Genomic DNA, 15,326 nt, shown 5'->3' on the forward strand with positions numbered 1-15,326 from the left:
ACGATGTCTTTCATACTTTTATGAAACACTTGACAGTGTTATTTACTTGGCAGTCAATGGGACAGTCACAAGCCTCCTGGTTTTCATCCAAAATATCTTAAATCATGTTCCGAAGACGAACGAAGCTTTTATGGGTTTGGAACGACATGGGGTAAGTGATTAATGGCAAAATTTTCATTTTGGGGTGGAGTAACCCTTTAAGCCATATTCATTATATAACTGTAACTTGAATGTTTTAGACAGCTAAAAAAAAAAAAAAAATTGTGCCTGTGTCCAAATATATATGGACCTAACTGTGTGTGTGTTTATGGATGTAAAATTTGTTCTTGACAGGACAACAAAGAAATATTATTTTAACAGATATTATATTTTAAAAAAATTTTTTACAAACACATGACAAACAAAAACAATTTTTGTATTCACAGCCTGAATATATACCTCTCTACAGATACAGACATTAAATGAAGATTTTAAAAAAGCATTTACATTTACTCACATTTATTTAAAAAAATTCAAAGTGGATAATCAGTCTGAATTCCCGTGGTGAATAATCTCATGAAGTTAAAAGCGCTCTGTTAACATGTGCTCGGTGGTCTTCCGTTTGAATATCTGTACAAATAAATGCACAGATTAGTCTCGGGAATATTTTCTAAAATTGAAATAAAATGTTAAAACCGCATTTAGATTTAAAAACAAAAAAAACAAAAGACTAATACACATACAGTATATACACACACACATATAATCTTTTTCCATTCATTAAAAGCCATCTGAAAATCATTTTGTTGCCACAGAACACAAAATTACTTAAAATAATACTGAACTGCACAAAACTGTATAACCGACGTTTCACATTTGATGATGCACAGCCGATTGAACACAATAAATATGTCTGAAAAGCAAAGTTTGAAGCCTGAGACAAAATTATATATATATATATATTACACTCGTGTGGACTCTACAATACAGCTTCCCAGGATGCATTGTGTCAAAACTGTAAAAAAACGTTCGTAAAAAGAAATGTTCATCATACTGTGTAGGTGAATACTGCAAATTGTCATTTTTTTTTCCTACTTCAGCCTGTTAGCTCAATCGGCAGTTCTCGGCTACACAACATCTCCCACTGGCGAGCCAAGAGCGATATTAGCCGCTCTCTGCTGTCCGCTCCCGGTACGAAAATACACCATTGCACTTCCCCCTCGGCTCCTCCGACCCCTTGTGTCCTGTCACCCCTCCCATCACTCTCCGCAAAATGGTCCATGGTAAGGTGGCACAAAAGATCCGGTCCAGGGACGTCATCGAACACCAGCGTGAGGGCTTGTGGGTAAGTCTGGTAGCCCATTAGAACACAGTCCAGGTCGCGTATTCGTCGGGCATCCGTGAGGCGGTACTTGTCTCTTTGCGGAGGCTCTTTTGCAAATTTGGGTAGCGGGTAGCTGATGTGGTCTTCATCTAGGAGGAAGACGTCCGTGCTGGTGAGTATAAGAGTCTTGGGTTGTAGGACAGTCTGGTTTTGAGCAGTCTGGCCTGGAACGACGTGGACCTGGAATACCAGTATGTACAAAAGGATTTCGAAGGAGTGAGATGGTGCCTGAGGGGTCTTCCTCTCCGCTACAATGAAAGTGAGGTCTCCAATCTCTTCCTCGCTTGGATATACAAACTTCACTTTGCTGGAATGGACCAGTTCGTAGTTCTCCATTTTACCTGATTTAAGAGGACGTACAACTAGTTTAACATCAAAAATTGTTTGCTAAACATCCAGGTAAGCATGAGCGATATATTGAATATTCACAATGCAAGTAGTCAAACCTGTGGTTTTGTTTCCAAACTGCGAGTAGAAATCCAGCTCAGAAGGTTCAGGAGAGGGAACTTTCTCCAGCAAGGACAAAACCATCATCAGCTGCTGCAGGAACCGATGTGTGCCGTAACCATCACGGGTCAGACAGGAAATGATGTGATCAGCCGAGGGCCCTTTGAAGAGAAAGGTTAAACTTTAAGTGTTTTCAATCTCAGTTTCATTGCAGCAATCAATCAATTCAGAGAAGAAGTTAAAACTGGAAACTGTTTTGGGTTGTATAACCAAACATGCACAAAATGGTCTGGTGCGAACAAATGCCAAAGATGTGATCTCACATTTTCTCCAGAGAGAAGCAGCACAATGAAATGCTATTTAGTTCCAGAGTTGAATTCATGGAGCTTTCACACAAAACAAACCAGCCAATGGATGGACTTGTGAAAATTTAAACAGCATGCACTTATACACAGTGGTGGCCAAAATTATTAGAACACTTGAATTTGTCTTAAAACCATTTTTTGCTGATGATAGTTATTTCCATCTTTTGCTGTAGTGTGTCAGTAAGAAATATCAGTTTACATTTCCAAAAATTCATTTTGCCATTATTTGTTATAATCCAGTGAGATTTTTGTCTGACACAGCCAGTGCTCCACACAGAGATCTGATCTGATCATCATCCAGTCTGTCTGGAATGATATAAAGAAACAGAACAAACCGAGACAGACTCAATCCAGAAAAGCTATGACAACGTCTCCAAGATGCTTCAAGAATCCTACCTGCAAAGCTACCTGAAAAACTGTGCTCAAGTGTACCTAGTGCAAATGCTTCTTTAATCGCAAAGGGTGGTCACACCAAATGATGAATTAATTTAGTTAATAGAAGTTAATTGATAAAGAAAATCTATTTATGACATTATTTTGAACAGCATCCTCATTTTACAGCATTTTTTACACAAGTGCCAAAAACTGTTAACAATTTGCAGCTTTGCAGGTAGGATTCTTGAAGCATCTTGGAGACGTTATCATAGCTTTTCTGGATTGAGTCGGTCTCAGTTTGTTCTGTTTCTTTATATCATTCCAGACAGACTGGATGATGATCAGATCAGATCTCTGTGTGGAGCACTGGCTGTGCCAGACAAAAATCTCACTGGATTATTACAATTAATTGCAAAATAAATGTTTGGAAATGTAAATTGATATTTCTTACAGACACAGTACAGCAAAAGATTTAGACTTAAAACCATTTTTCAGCTGCTGAAAATACTAGTGTTCTAATCATTTTGGCCACCACTGTGTATATTATATATTGGCAGTCCTTTTGTTTAAAGGATTAGTTCATTAGTTCAAATTTTAGAAAAAATTTATTCTGGAAGTGAACTAATCCTTTAAAATGATGATTACAATTGGTGTCAGCCTAATAAATATGTCATCCAATCACATATATCTTTGACTCATTTTGGATGGAAAATTTGACCAGAAGTGATCAAAACAAACTCACTCTGAAGTACTGATCGAACAAGCCCACATTGACGCTCTGCAGGTCTTTTAGTTTTAGGGTGAAGCAGAAGGAGAAGAGGAAATCAGTGTCCTTGTGCTCAGACGGGTGCCAGGTCCACATCACTGAAAGATCAATCAATTTAATGAATCGATTTTAATTCTATCTAGACTGTTAACTAGAACAGAATATAGAATAGCAAATGTTAATATAAAATATAAATTAGTATATCAAATGAACAAAACTGAATATGGCTGAAGATCAGATTAGAATAAAATTGTCACTGCAAATGTTAAGTAAATTTTTGCCCACTTGATTGGTTGGTGAGTGAGGATGCCGTATCGTCCAGGATGAAGTAGACACAGCAGGACACAGGCGCTCATCTCCACATCAGGGGATCTGTAGAAGAGCACCGACGTCCACAGGATGTGTTTCAGCTCCTCATTCTCCATCTGCATGTAAACGGTTAGATAAAAGTTTTCCGTCTCTTCATTGCATAATACTGCAGTTTATTTATGAGTGTTTGCTTAGCCAAGGATTACAATTGCTCAAATGTAGGGTCAGAATTGTATCCTCCATGCATTTTGTGCTATGAACATGAAGGATACCTTGAACCAAGCAATTTATTGTTTTGAAGAATACAGGACATGTCCAGGAAAACAGCCACATACTCTGTAAACACCTCAAATTGAGTGTAGAGCATTAATGATTCTAGTGAGGGTTACTGATCATGTTACAGACTTCAAATGTTAGGTGTGTTTGTTTACAGTTTAAATTCAGTCTAGGATATCCTGTAAAAACCAGACACTGATTGAATAGGAATGAGTGGAAAGAGGTTCAGATAGTCATATTGAAAACAAGGCAGCTGGCCAAATGTAACACAGTCAAAGTAAATAAACAAATGCAAAGGAGCCAAGAGCGCACACAGGAAGAGAGGGGTTGACCGGAAGGACAAATCAAGGAATATACAGTGTGACGACAACAACAGAACCACAGGAAAAACCCAAGAGATTGCTTCCGTAGGGAACATTCTACAGCACAACCATCCAGGAAATTTCCTCGTAGGATCTAAATCTACAAAATGTGCGAAAGACTTGCCTCTGCAATATTGTCGTGGAAGAAGTGAACGAGCTAGTCTCCCTTGAGAGACGAGATGAGGAGGAAAGCGAGAGGTGTGAGGGACATTGGTTGTCCTCCATCAGTTGCTGAATGAGGGATTTGGCTGGATACAGCAGAGACAGGGTCAGATGGGGCCTTGGCGCCTCCTGAGGGACGCTGTGGAAAAAAAACAAAAAAAAAAACAGTGCAGTTATATCTACTGTGAAAACAGCTAAGAAGAACCATTAAGGTTTTGCTAATTAACAAATGCTGCCTTAGGAAAAATGAGTAGTCATTTAGCAGATCCAAAAGCATTGTAAGCTTAAGTAGGTACATCGCAGACCAATTGAAACCAATGGAGCTAAGATTAATGTAGGATTACGATGCTTTTAGGAAACGCAGGCCTGGTTTGTTTGTCAAACAAAATGGAAGATTCTGAGTTATGATTGGTCAGATCACCTGCCAGTCAAACTCCCGGCGAAGGGTGAATTGATAGATTGGTTAGGGATATAGTAAAATCTTAAAATCAAGGATTTCTTGTCTAGTCCAACGCACTTCTGGTTAAGATTTATTGACAATTATCATGCTAACAGCTATAGCTGCAATTGATACAATATGATGGTGCCAATTCCCAACCCCAACTGGTGGACACTGAAGTTATTGCCAGTAGAAAGCTACTGTAGCCACATGTAGTCCAGTATATTCTTTGTGAAAGTGTCTTGTTAAAAGGCACAAATGCTGACAGCCTTTGCGAGGTTTGAACCTAAAACATTTCAGATACATTCCAGTCTACAGCTTAGGACTGGAGCTAAAATGGCATCTATACATATCTTTGAAAATAAATGAATGAGCCCCATTACCTGCTGGTAGGCATTCTTTCCGTGGCCGTAGCAGGAGTGGGACAAATGTGCACTTTCAAGTGTCCTTTCTTGGTGTGCTGGAGAGCGATGGTCTTAATTTCCCTCAGATTGGACCGAAGCTGTGTGAACTCTCTCAGGAATGTGAACTTGTCTTGTGGAAGGGCAAAAACAACAGTCAGGCATTCGTGACCCGTCATCAGTTCTACAACATACTCATCGTAGAAGCGCCGAGAGTTTGAGACAGCCCTACACGAACAGCACTGCTTTGGGTCGAGAAGCGTGAATGAGAATGGGATACGGGTTACTTTGGAGCAGCTCTGCATCGCACTTGCTTCTGAAGGGTCCCGGGACGCCAGAGTGACAAAGTCTACCTTGAGAATGCAGAGGTGCCGAGAGGTCAGGAATAGAATCATGGGATTGGAGGTTTGGTTCTGACCGCTTTCAAACTGGCTGATTTGGGATAATACATCCAAGGTTGCTGAGTTCTTTGGAAACTGTGGGTTGTTTGCAACTTTCTTGTCGGAGGTAGATGAGTCTAGATCAAGGAAATGGATCAAGTGTCCACCTTTAATGCTGCCCTCACTCTCCTCAAAGTCCCAAGATTTCAGAAACTGTCGGATAAACACTTGAGTGTTAGAGGAATTCAAAACTTGCTCATCAGTTTGGTCCACATGTGGAACAATGCAAGAGTGCATCTCCTTCAGACTTTGGGCGCCTGAGAAAAAGAACCATCGCGTATTGTTTGACTTAACCTTCAAGGAGAAACAAACCTCTGGAATATCAAACTGAAAGGTCTCAATGTTGGTGGCACAACCAAGTCTGTCTCAAGGTTCTCCATTAGTTCTTCCAAGTTACTCACTGGTTCTTCTGACCTTGTGTGGAGAACCACAAGCAAGCGGTCCGTTGCCACCAAACAAGATGGCCGCTGACTCAAACCTTCTCCAACACTGATGCAAAGAGACCAAACCACCATTTTTACATTTTCAATTGCAGATTCCTTCTTCGCATCATCTGGCATCTTTTCCAGAATGGTAGATGAGAAGGAACAACCCATGATGTCGTTGGTGTCATCTATTGTCATCTCAAAGTACCCATCTCCAGACTGAGGACTGCCTTGGTCTGTGACCTCAAGAGACATGGTTTTGCAAGGTATCGGAGTTGATTCTTCTCTATTAGCCTGGCTGATGTGAGCAGAAAGCTGGTTGGTAAAAACTCCTGGTTGGTGGTAGTGTAGGATAGTAAAGAAGGAGGTACAAATAGATTTAAAAGAGTTGAGGTCCAAGGTTTCCACTCTTCACAGCAACAGGGGCTAAAGAGGAATGAAACGTTTTTGGTTTAGCTTTGGAATCTTAAACGAAACCATAACTGTTCATCCTTTTAGCACTTCAACACCACCTGTACTTACTCTTCAAAGACTTGAAGTTTAATGGTTTAGTAACTACATTTTTTTTACTACCTTAGTCAATCAAACGTTATAAGGCCAAAAATGTACTCTACTTAAAGGGATAATTCACCCAAAAATGAAAATTCTGTCATCATTTACTCACCCTCAAGTAGTTCCAAACCTGTATGAATGTCTTTGTTCTTCCTTTGTGTTCCGCAGAACAAAGACATTCATACAGGTTTGGAGCTAATTGAGGGTGAGTAAATGATGAAAGAATTTTTATTTTTGGGTGAACTATCCCTTTAAGGATATAAACAGACAAAACAGCTTGGTCAACTCATTGCAACCACATTTATTAGATACAAGTATGTTTCGGCAGAAACAAAACACAAGAATATAAGAACTAACCTGCTTTCAAAGGTGACCTCCGAAGACAAACTGGAATCAATTTGAGTTTCCACCTGCAAAAAAAAAAGGACCAGTGCTGTGTTCTTGTTTGTTGCTGAAACTAAAATACTAATTAATTAATTGTGCTATAATACAAACCAACCTGCGGAATGACATCACAGGTTGAGCTGTAAACATCATAGCATCTCTGGGTAAGTGTAGAATTCACAGGAGTTAATATCTCTTTGGTAATAAAAGCTTTTTCTTTACAAGTAGTTATTTCTGAAAGGGAGATAGACGGAAAGCAAAAAGGCATTCTTTAGTTACTAAAGTTTAGTTCACGCAGCACAATTCGATGCGGTGATGATGAAAATGGATGGTGATGATCTGATTTGTTTGTTCAGGCAATATATACTGTATCCATGTTGGGTGATATAGTAACAATGCAAATGTCAGGATGATGTCAAGAGACTGACAGACAACACCTGGCAGCAGCTTATTAGACTTCAGACCACATATTGAATGCATGTTGAATCAAGGTTTTGGCAGTTAAAAATAAAATAAGTTTGGAGTCAAACACTACATCCCCCCCCCCCCCCCCCATGCATATGTGTGTATATTAATTACACTCTTAAACACTATACAATCCCATGTAATGTGTGCATTCTGTTTTATATATAAATGTAATGGACTGTATAGATTACGAACTGATGTATAAATTATTACGATTACAATTGAGTATAATAATATTCCATTAATATTTGAGAACCACTATTTAAAATTACATTTTTAGGAGTGCATAACACTGAATATTTAGATGCTGTTTGCAAAAACGTAAAGTCTATCAAAGTACCCGAGGCTTTTGCTTAGTAACTAACACTCAAGAGACAAATATGGAGATCAAATGTTTTATAAATCAGGACCAATCGCTATTAGAGCACCACATGAAAATTAACCACCACAAAATTCAACGTTTAAGCTAGTTTGACACGGCAAAGGAAAGAAATGGATGCCCATTATACTCATTCAAAGCAAGGATATGAGAAAAATCATTGAGGAATGCTGATGAAATTTATTTTATCTGCAATGCAGAAACGGACGCACCAAATCTCTGAAACGCAATTACGAGCGGCAGAGCTGCAATAAGTCAATATGCAGGAGTACAGAAATGTAAATGAAATGAGATTTAGAGATCACTGGTGCAAAGAAAAAGTCTTTTTGTAAGGAATAAAAATTCAATAGCTTCAGATTGTCATAAGAAAAGGATTCAATACTCTCTGATTATTCATTTACAATCATAAAGAAAGTCACATGATGGCAACACAGAGAGCATGCTAATTATGTAATCATGACATGCCTTTTTTTATTTTAAAGGTGAAGTGTGTATTTTTTATTTTTTGATAATACTTTCTCCTCTCCCATCTTAATATGCAGACACGAGTTTAGCCGAGACTATTTGTTTATTCAACCAGTGACAGATGGGAGTGTTTGAAACAACACACTTCACTTTTAATTTTCCATTTGTGTCCCCCCCTCGTCCCAGCAGCGCGATACATACATGATTACCTTGACTGGAGCAGGTGGAACGAGACAGAGAGGGGGAGGAAGAGGAGGGCGCTGTGACAAGAGAGGACGAAGAGGACTGTGGCACGCCTGCGACCTGTCCTGGGACGTCACTCACCTGACAACGATAACATCAGGCTCCTCTTTAGCCAAAAACACAGTGTGACTAATTCAAGACCCCTGGAGGTCAGTGTAAAGGGTGTGAGGGATCGTAAACGTCTTAATGTTCATTTAAAATATTATAACATGTCCAAACCAGAGCGATGAGCCATAAATCGCCATGTTTAATCAGTTTTTCCACCCACACTGAAATTTAATTGGTCCAAATCGTGCTCCATAAAAAACATCACATATTTACTGCTGATTGGCTGTGGATTTATTGATATATTTCGCTTACTTGATGCCCAAAACATCATGCCTGGTTAGGACACGATGTTAGTACATGCGTGTTATTACCATAACTATAATTTTTCTGTCTAATTTAATAAAAGCGCAGACTTTTAGCACTTTTTCCCCCCATAACAGTTCAAAGCTTCACTGCCATTTTTTTTATATTTGGAGCCATTTATTATTATAGATGATTCTGCCAGATATGCTTTCTTGATTGTAAAATTAAATTGAAAAAAAAAATTTTAATTTTAAAACTATTTAAATGACCAATAAATAAATAAAAATCCTTAGACTCAAAACTGAACAGCTCAATTGATGTAGCAAGTATTTTTCTGTCATAGTAATTATGGAAATTCAGAGTCATGAGTGCACTGCAATGTTAAAGATATACAATAAAATTACAATAGCATATGCATATTTTAAGTTAATATTTATTTAACAAAGCATGACTGCAGACTTGTGAAGTGTAGATGATATCCAGTCACAATCAGAGTCTGACCAGGAGGAGGCGCCACAACTCGTGTCTTTGACGGCACTGGAAAATTTGTGTTATGTAATAGATGCTGACACGCCAATGCATCAATGTGAGCATATAAAGCCAGACAAGGAATCATCTTTTTGTTGATTTCTCATGTCTGGATATCAAGGTTTAGGTCGATTCGCACCTAAAAAAACCGTCACAATGAATTCAAAGAAAGCCATCAGCACACTCCTTTAAAACACTATAAATACATCACAAATGTAATCACATTACTCAGAAAACCATTTACCTGCCAGACAAAACAGACTGAATTAGAACCTCTTACATAACTTTTCATTCAGCAGGGCTTTTACGTAAATTTGTTTCCATTGTCAACCGACTTTACGTCATTTTTTTTCTTTAATTCCTTCTAAGCAAAAACAAAACAGACAAATAATAATTTATGTTAATAGCAAAAATGAATAATAAATGTTCATAGTAATAATGTTGTTATGATATTGTAATAATAATAAGAAGAACAAAATTATCCATTTCATTTATATTTAAAAAAATAAGAACAAATATAAAATCCTCAAAATACCTTTTTCTCATTGTTTGCCATTCGGTCTTTGGCTTCTTTTGCTTTCTGAATGGCTTTTAGCACCTCCACTGTGTCGAGCTCTTTTTCTGTGGTGGTTGCCCCATCCAAACACACCTGCATGACAAACATGAATTATACTTTTATATATATCAATTAGAAACAAATCCAGAAAAATGTCTGAAAAAAAATTATCAAATAAATTGAATAATTTGGCACTCTTTTTTTCTTCTCGGTGTAATAATATTGCAAAACTGCGCAGTAAACAGTCCTAACCCTGGATGAAAAGCTCTATACCTCAGAGGCCCGGTCGCAGAACTGGGCCAAAACTTTAGTCCTGTAATCTGGGATGATGCACATGGGGTTACCAGCCAGAGACAGTTTCTCCAGACAGGGAAGAGTGCCAATGTATTTAATTTCATCCAGCTACAAAAAAAAACAGAAGACAGAGAATTACGTTGGAATCAAGAAAACAATGCCTAAGCAAACACTGTAATAAACTACCTGTGCTAATCTGTTCCTGCTTAAATCCAAGTTAACCAATGAGTAAAGTTTACTGAGGCCGGAAAGTGTCTCCAGCTGATTCCCAGACAGATTCAAACTCTTGACATTCCCCAGTTTAGTGTGAACGCCCTCCAGCACCGTGAGTTTGTTGAAGGACAGATCCAGATGAACCAGGTTGTACAAATGCTGCAGTGAAAATAATAAGAAATCATGAAAATTCACTCAAACTACACGTCAAACCTTCTTTGCACTTTAAAAATAATATTATGAAATTATCTAGAGACAACACACCTGAAGGTTTTCCACTAGAGACAATTCATTATGGCTGAGATCAAGGAATTCGACTTCAGGAATCAGTTTCTGTACCAAAAAGATCAGGAAAAGCTCAACTTTTAAAATCAACAAGGAAAGATAAATGAAAACTGGTATGTGTTTCATGTAATCTACAACTGTGGCTCACCACAGACTCATCTATGCAGCGTATGAAGTTTCGGCTCATGTCCAAAGTAGTGAGCATCTTCCACTTGGGAATGATCGCCGTCACAGGACATTCCGTATCAACACCCTCAGGTTCCCACTGCTCAAATTCGGACGCTTCAGGAACTAAGATTTCCTATTGAAGACGTAGCGTACATAGTCATTCGAATGACTTGCAGCACTAATGAAATGGTTTAGAAGTTTCAAGAATTTTTACTTGCAAAAACTAAAACATTGCAACCTTTTAACAGACCCTAAAACCATCAGTTTTTATTTCTGGAGATTCAAAAACCTGTTATTTTCGAACAAAGTGAGATGGCGTACTTTCATGCTGCTGGCGGAGAGATGGATGCTGAGTGTGGACAGTGTCGGCTTGAGGGAAGGCAGACCTTTGATCTGTCCGGCATCACTATCACTGATCTGAGAATGAACATTCAGTTTTAGAGACTTTGCCCTCCACGGACCCTCACAAAACACAAACCGTGAGTCTCTTCACCTCGATCTGAAGCAGCGATTTAAAGATGGACAGGTCAAACGGGAGGTTCTTCTCCTCGATGTTACTCGTCCCCACCGCTGCTTTCATTCCAGGGATCTGAGTGTTTCAACACCGGTTAAAACATGAGAGTTCTCAACTTTTTTCTATTTCTACTACTATATTTTCAATAGAGAATCTAAAAGTTGAGATACCAACAGTGAACCAGTTTATACATAAACTGATATTGGCACTAGCATTTCATGACTTTTAGTAAAGTGACAGACTCAAACCTTGAGGTACTTGAGGTGGCAGGTGAAGTCCAGGATGGGTCCGAGGTCGGCTTTGGCATCTCCGTTGGCACAGGTTGGCTTGGCGAGTTTCAGCTGCTGTGTGACGGCGTACAACTGGAGCGGCCTGAGGAGAAACACCTCGCCTACAGCCAACAACCGCTCACCTAGAGGAAAAGACAGAACTACTACATCTTAGAGATCTTAATGTCATTCAAAACTGATTTTATTACAGAAATAAAGATATACAGAAATATCTGAATGAGGACGTATTAAACTGATTAAAAGTAAAGACATTTATAATGCTACAAAATAGTTTTTTTTGCATTTTTTGTTCATTAAAGAATCATGTTAATAAATGTAATGATGCATTTATAAGCCATTTTCAGCACTGATAATAAGAAATGTTTCTTGAGCAGCAAATCAGCTTATTTGGATGATTTCTGAAGGATCATGTGACACTGAAGACTGTAATGATGCTGAAAATTCAGCTTTGCATCACAGGAGTGAATTACATTTTTAAGTAGTTTCAATAGAAACGATGCAGCCTTTGTTTGATTTCTTAAAAAACATTGCAAAATCTTACCAATCTCAAACTTAAATAGTGTAAAACTGCTCATATTATGTATTATGCCAATTAAAAATGATGTACATGTCAATATTTCAACATGGGGACTGTAGAAAATGCATCTAGGGTTATTTTATAATCGGACTGCATAATTTTTTATAACATATCATTGTGAGTGCAATGTGAATATTTTTTTATAAGTTATAAACCTTTTCTACAATAAAATATTTGATGTCTGATTTCACTTTAAGCATGCGTAAGTTTCATTTGGAGCATTATTATAATAGTATAAATTTATAATACTGCCCATTTCATTGTTATTCAGCCAATACATTAAATGTTTCAAGCATATAACAACAAGGAATGAATAACAACAGACCCTTATGAAAGAGCTCTTCAGCCAGGGCAGCAACAATTCCATTGATTTCCTGAAAATAATGAAGTTCAAGTCAAAGACGGAAACTCTCACAACAAACCTTATTCAACTATTACATTTGCTCATTTTAAACGTTCACAAATTATAATCAGTGGCCTTCATCATTGACTAAACTGCAAAAACGGCACCAGCTAAAACAGCAACGTAACTGGAATGAGTTTAATGATCTGCATGTGCTTCGTCAACTCATTTCCTGAAAGATTGTATCGGGGGAATGCAGAACTCACTCTGATTTCCTCATGACATCCTGTCTAAAGGAACTGTTCACCCAAAAATGTATACACCCTGAGGCCATCCAAGTTGCAGATGATTTTATTTTCACATCAGAACAGATTTGGAGAAATTGAGCATTGCATCACTTGATTACCAATGGTTCCTCTGCAGTGAATGGGTGCCGTCAGAATGAGAGTCCAAACAGCTGATAAAAACAACACGATAATCCACATGACATATTTGTTTAAGACTGTTTAGGCTTGCAAACAGTGCTTCGTCTGTGCATATTTCTCTCTTGATTCAGACAAGACAACTTTTTCACTCGAGAAAGCAATATTATGGATAGAGGACTCAGATTTTGGACAGAAGCAATGTTTGAAATGAAAAACGTCTCGATGGATTTGTTTCATACAAACATGCAGCTTTTCTGATGTGGTGTGGATTACATGTTGAATTTTTTTTTAATCAGCTCTCATTCTGACGGCACCCATTCACATCCATAGGTGAGCTTCAAGAGATGCAATGCTAAATTCCCCCAAATCTGTTCCGAGGAAGGAACAAACTCATCTAAATCTGGACATTTTCTGCAAATCTTTATTTTTGGTTGAACTACTCCTGGTGCTTCTTCAACTCATTTCCTGAAAGATCTCACCAGAAATAACCCTGATTTCCTCATGATATCCTGTTTTTCTTTCTACGTATTCTGAGCTCTAATGCATGTTGATGTGCACAAATTCAACAAAGAAAGCTAATCAAGGACAAATGCATAAACATAAAGCACTTCAGCTCTCCAAAACTACTCAGTCCGGTCATATGCATATTCATACAAATGCCTTTCAGAGATCAATATCAATGCCACTACTGTCAGCGCAAAAACATCGCCCTGCTGTTCCTAGAACCATTTATACGGCTGAGATGAGAGAATGCAATGCAAAGAAAGCAAGCAACAGAGCAAGAATTGCATGCAACTTCTTTGGATGAATTACACACAAACTCCGGTTAACATTTAACCAGCATGTGACAGATATAAATCTTCTGTTTACAATCTTCTGCTTCTTATCAAACACAAAGCACATCAAAACTTACATATAAGTGAAAGAGTAAGAAGTTAGACAGGACTTTGGGGGTCGATGCAGGGAATCTGCTCAGGAGCGTTTGGAGATAAACCTCCAACTCCTTTTGTCGCTTCTCCACGAGGCTTTTGGAGTTTTTGCCGATGATCTTCTTGGGCGGCAACAGATGTTTATCGATCTTCCTCTCCACTGTGAGCTGAAGTCAACAACATTTCATCAGTTTTATCAGTCACTCGCTCTGAACCATGAACAAAATGTCAATATCTGTTGTCTGATCTCACTTTTTCATGCAGATCGTGAAAGTCGCTGTATCGATGCTTCACGGTCCAACTGTCATCTCCAACATTCACCTCTATGATGTAAACCTGAAAAATGCATATTTGTTTATATCTTTACATTTGTTTTTCATAATTAATATGGATATTCACTAATATTGCTCATTAATGGGTAACTTAATCTCTGCAAACCAACTCTCCACTTTATCATACACTCCATAAAACAATATAACTAATATTATCCATTATGCAAATAAGCATGCAAATAATTAAAGTGGCCTTTGTCGCTGTATTTTATTATTATTATTATTACTTATTAACAATTAAACACGGGATTCCTTTAAACATTGATACATAATTCCCTTATGTTTTATTAACAAACGTTGGCTATAATGCAACACACTTGTCTACTTTATCTGAAAGGTTACACAACTGATCTATTAATCAACTAAATATAGTTTAACCACCAAAACTAACAATATAACTCATTTTCATCAATTTATTCAAAAACTGGTATCACGAATATGCACTGAAATGAACCACATCAAACTGACCGTGTAATTCTCCACAAGCTCGGATCCGACGATACGGACGCGTTTCTCCGCGCTCGTCTCCGGTAGATGCGGCGCGTCCATCTTCACTTCAGCGCGATTTTTGAGCGCGTCGCCATGAGAAATGCAAACCTAGCTGTCATGTAGCGCCTCCATCTTTGTTGTGGTTTAACGGAGCGAAGCACCGCCTTCTCATATTTCTGACGCACCGCGGCGAGCTTTATCGCCTCCTACCGCACGCGGATCTTACTACTCGATCAATTATATCGTCAGCAGAACTTAAATTATAGATATCAACTATACCAAAAAAAATAATTATAGATATCAACTATAACAAAAAAAAAAAAAAAAAAAAAAATATATATATATATATAGATATCAACACTATCACTTCAGTGATCTAGATTCCGTGAGATTACCCAATTTACTTTATGAAGT

General features: G+C 38.1%; 1 pseudogene across 1 annotated transcript; it reads right to left on the reverse strand.

Annotated features, from left to right (window-relative positions):
* Positions 1-355: 355 nt before the first annotated feature.
* On the reverse strand, positions 356-15,116 carry LOC306867883 (nischarin-like; annotated as a pseudogene). Its single transcript, XR_013786121.1, has 21 exons — positions 14,892-15,116; positions 14,344-14,427; positions 14,076-14,258; positions 12,720-12,768; positions 11,776-11,939; positions 11,507-11,602; positions 11,335-11,430; positions 10,994-11,146; positions 10,825-10,893; positions 10,534-10,719; positions 10,327-10,455; positions 10,033-10,146; positions 8,585-8,699; positions 7,182-7,300; positions 7,040-7,092; positions 5,248-6,556; positions 4,388-4,564; positions 3,602-3,741; positions 3,289-3,414; positions 1,810-1,971; positions 356-1,704 (listed from the first exon to the last, which is right to left on the reverse strand). The product of XR_013786121.1 is annotated as a nischarin-like (transcript).
* Positions 15,117-15,326: the final 210 nt, after the last annotated feature.

The sequence above is a fragment of the Barbus barbus genome, assembly GCF_936440315.1.
Source record: "Barbus barbus genome assembly, chromosome: 49".
Lineage (NCBI taxonomy): Eukaryota > Metazoa > Chordata > Actinopteri > Cypriniformes > Cyprinidae > Barbus > Barbus barbus.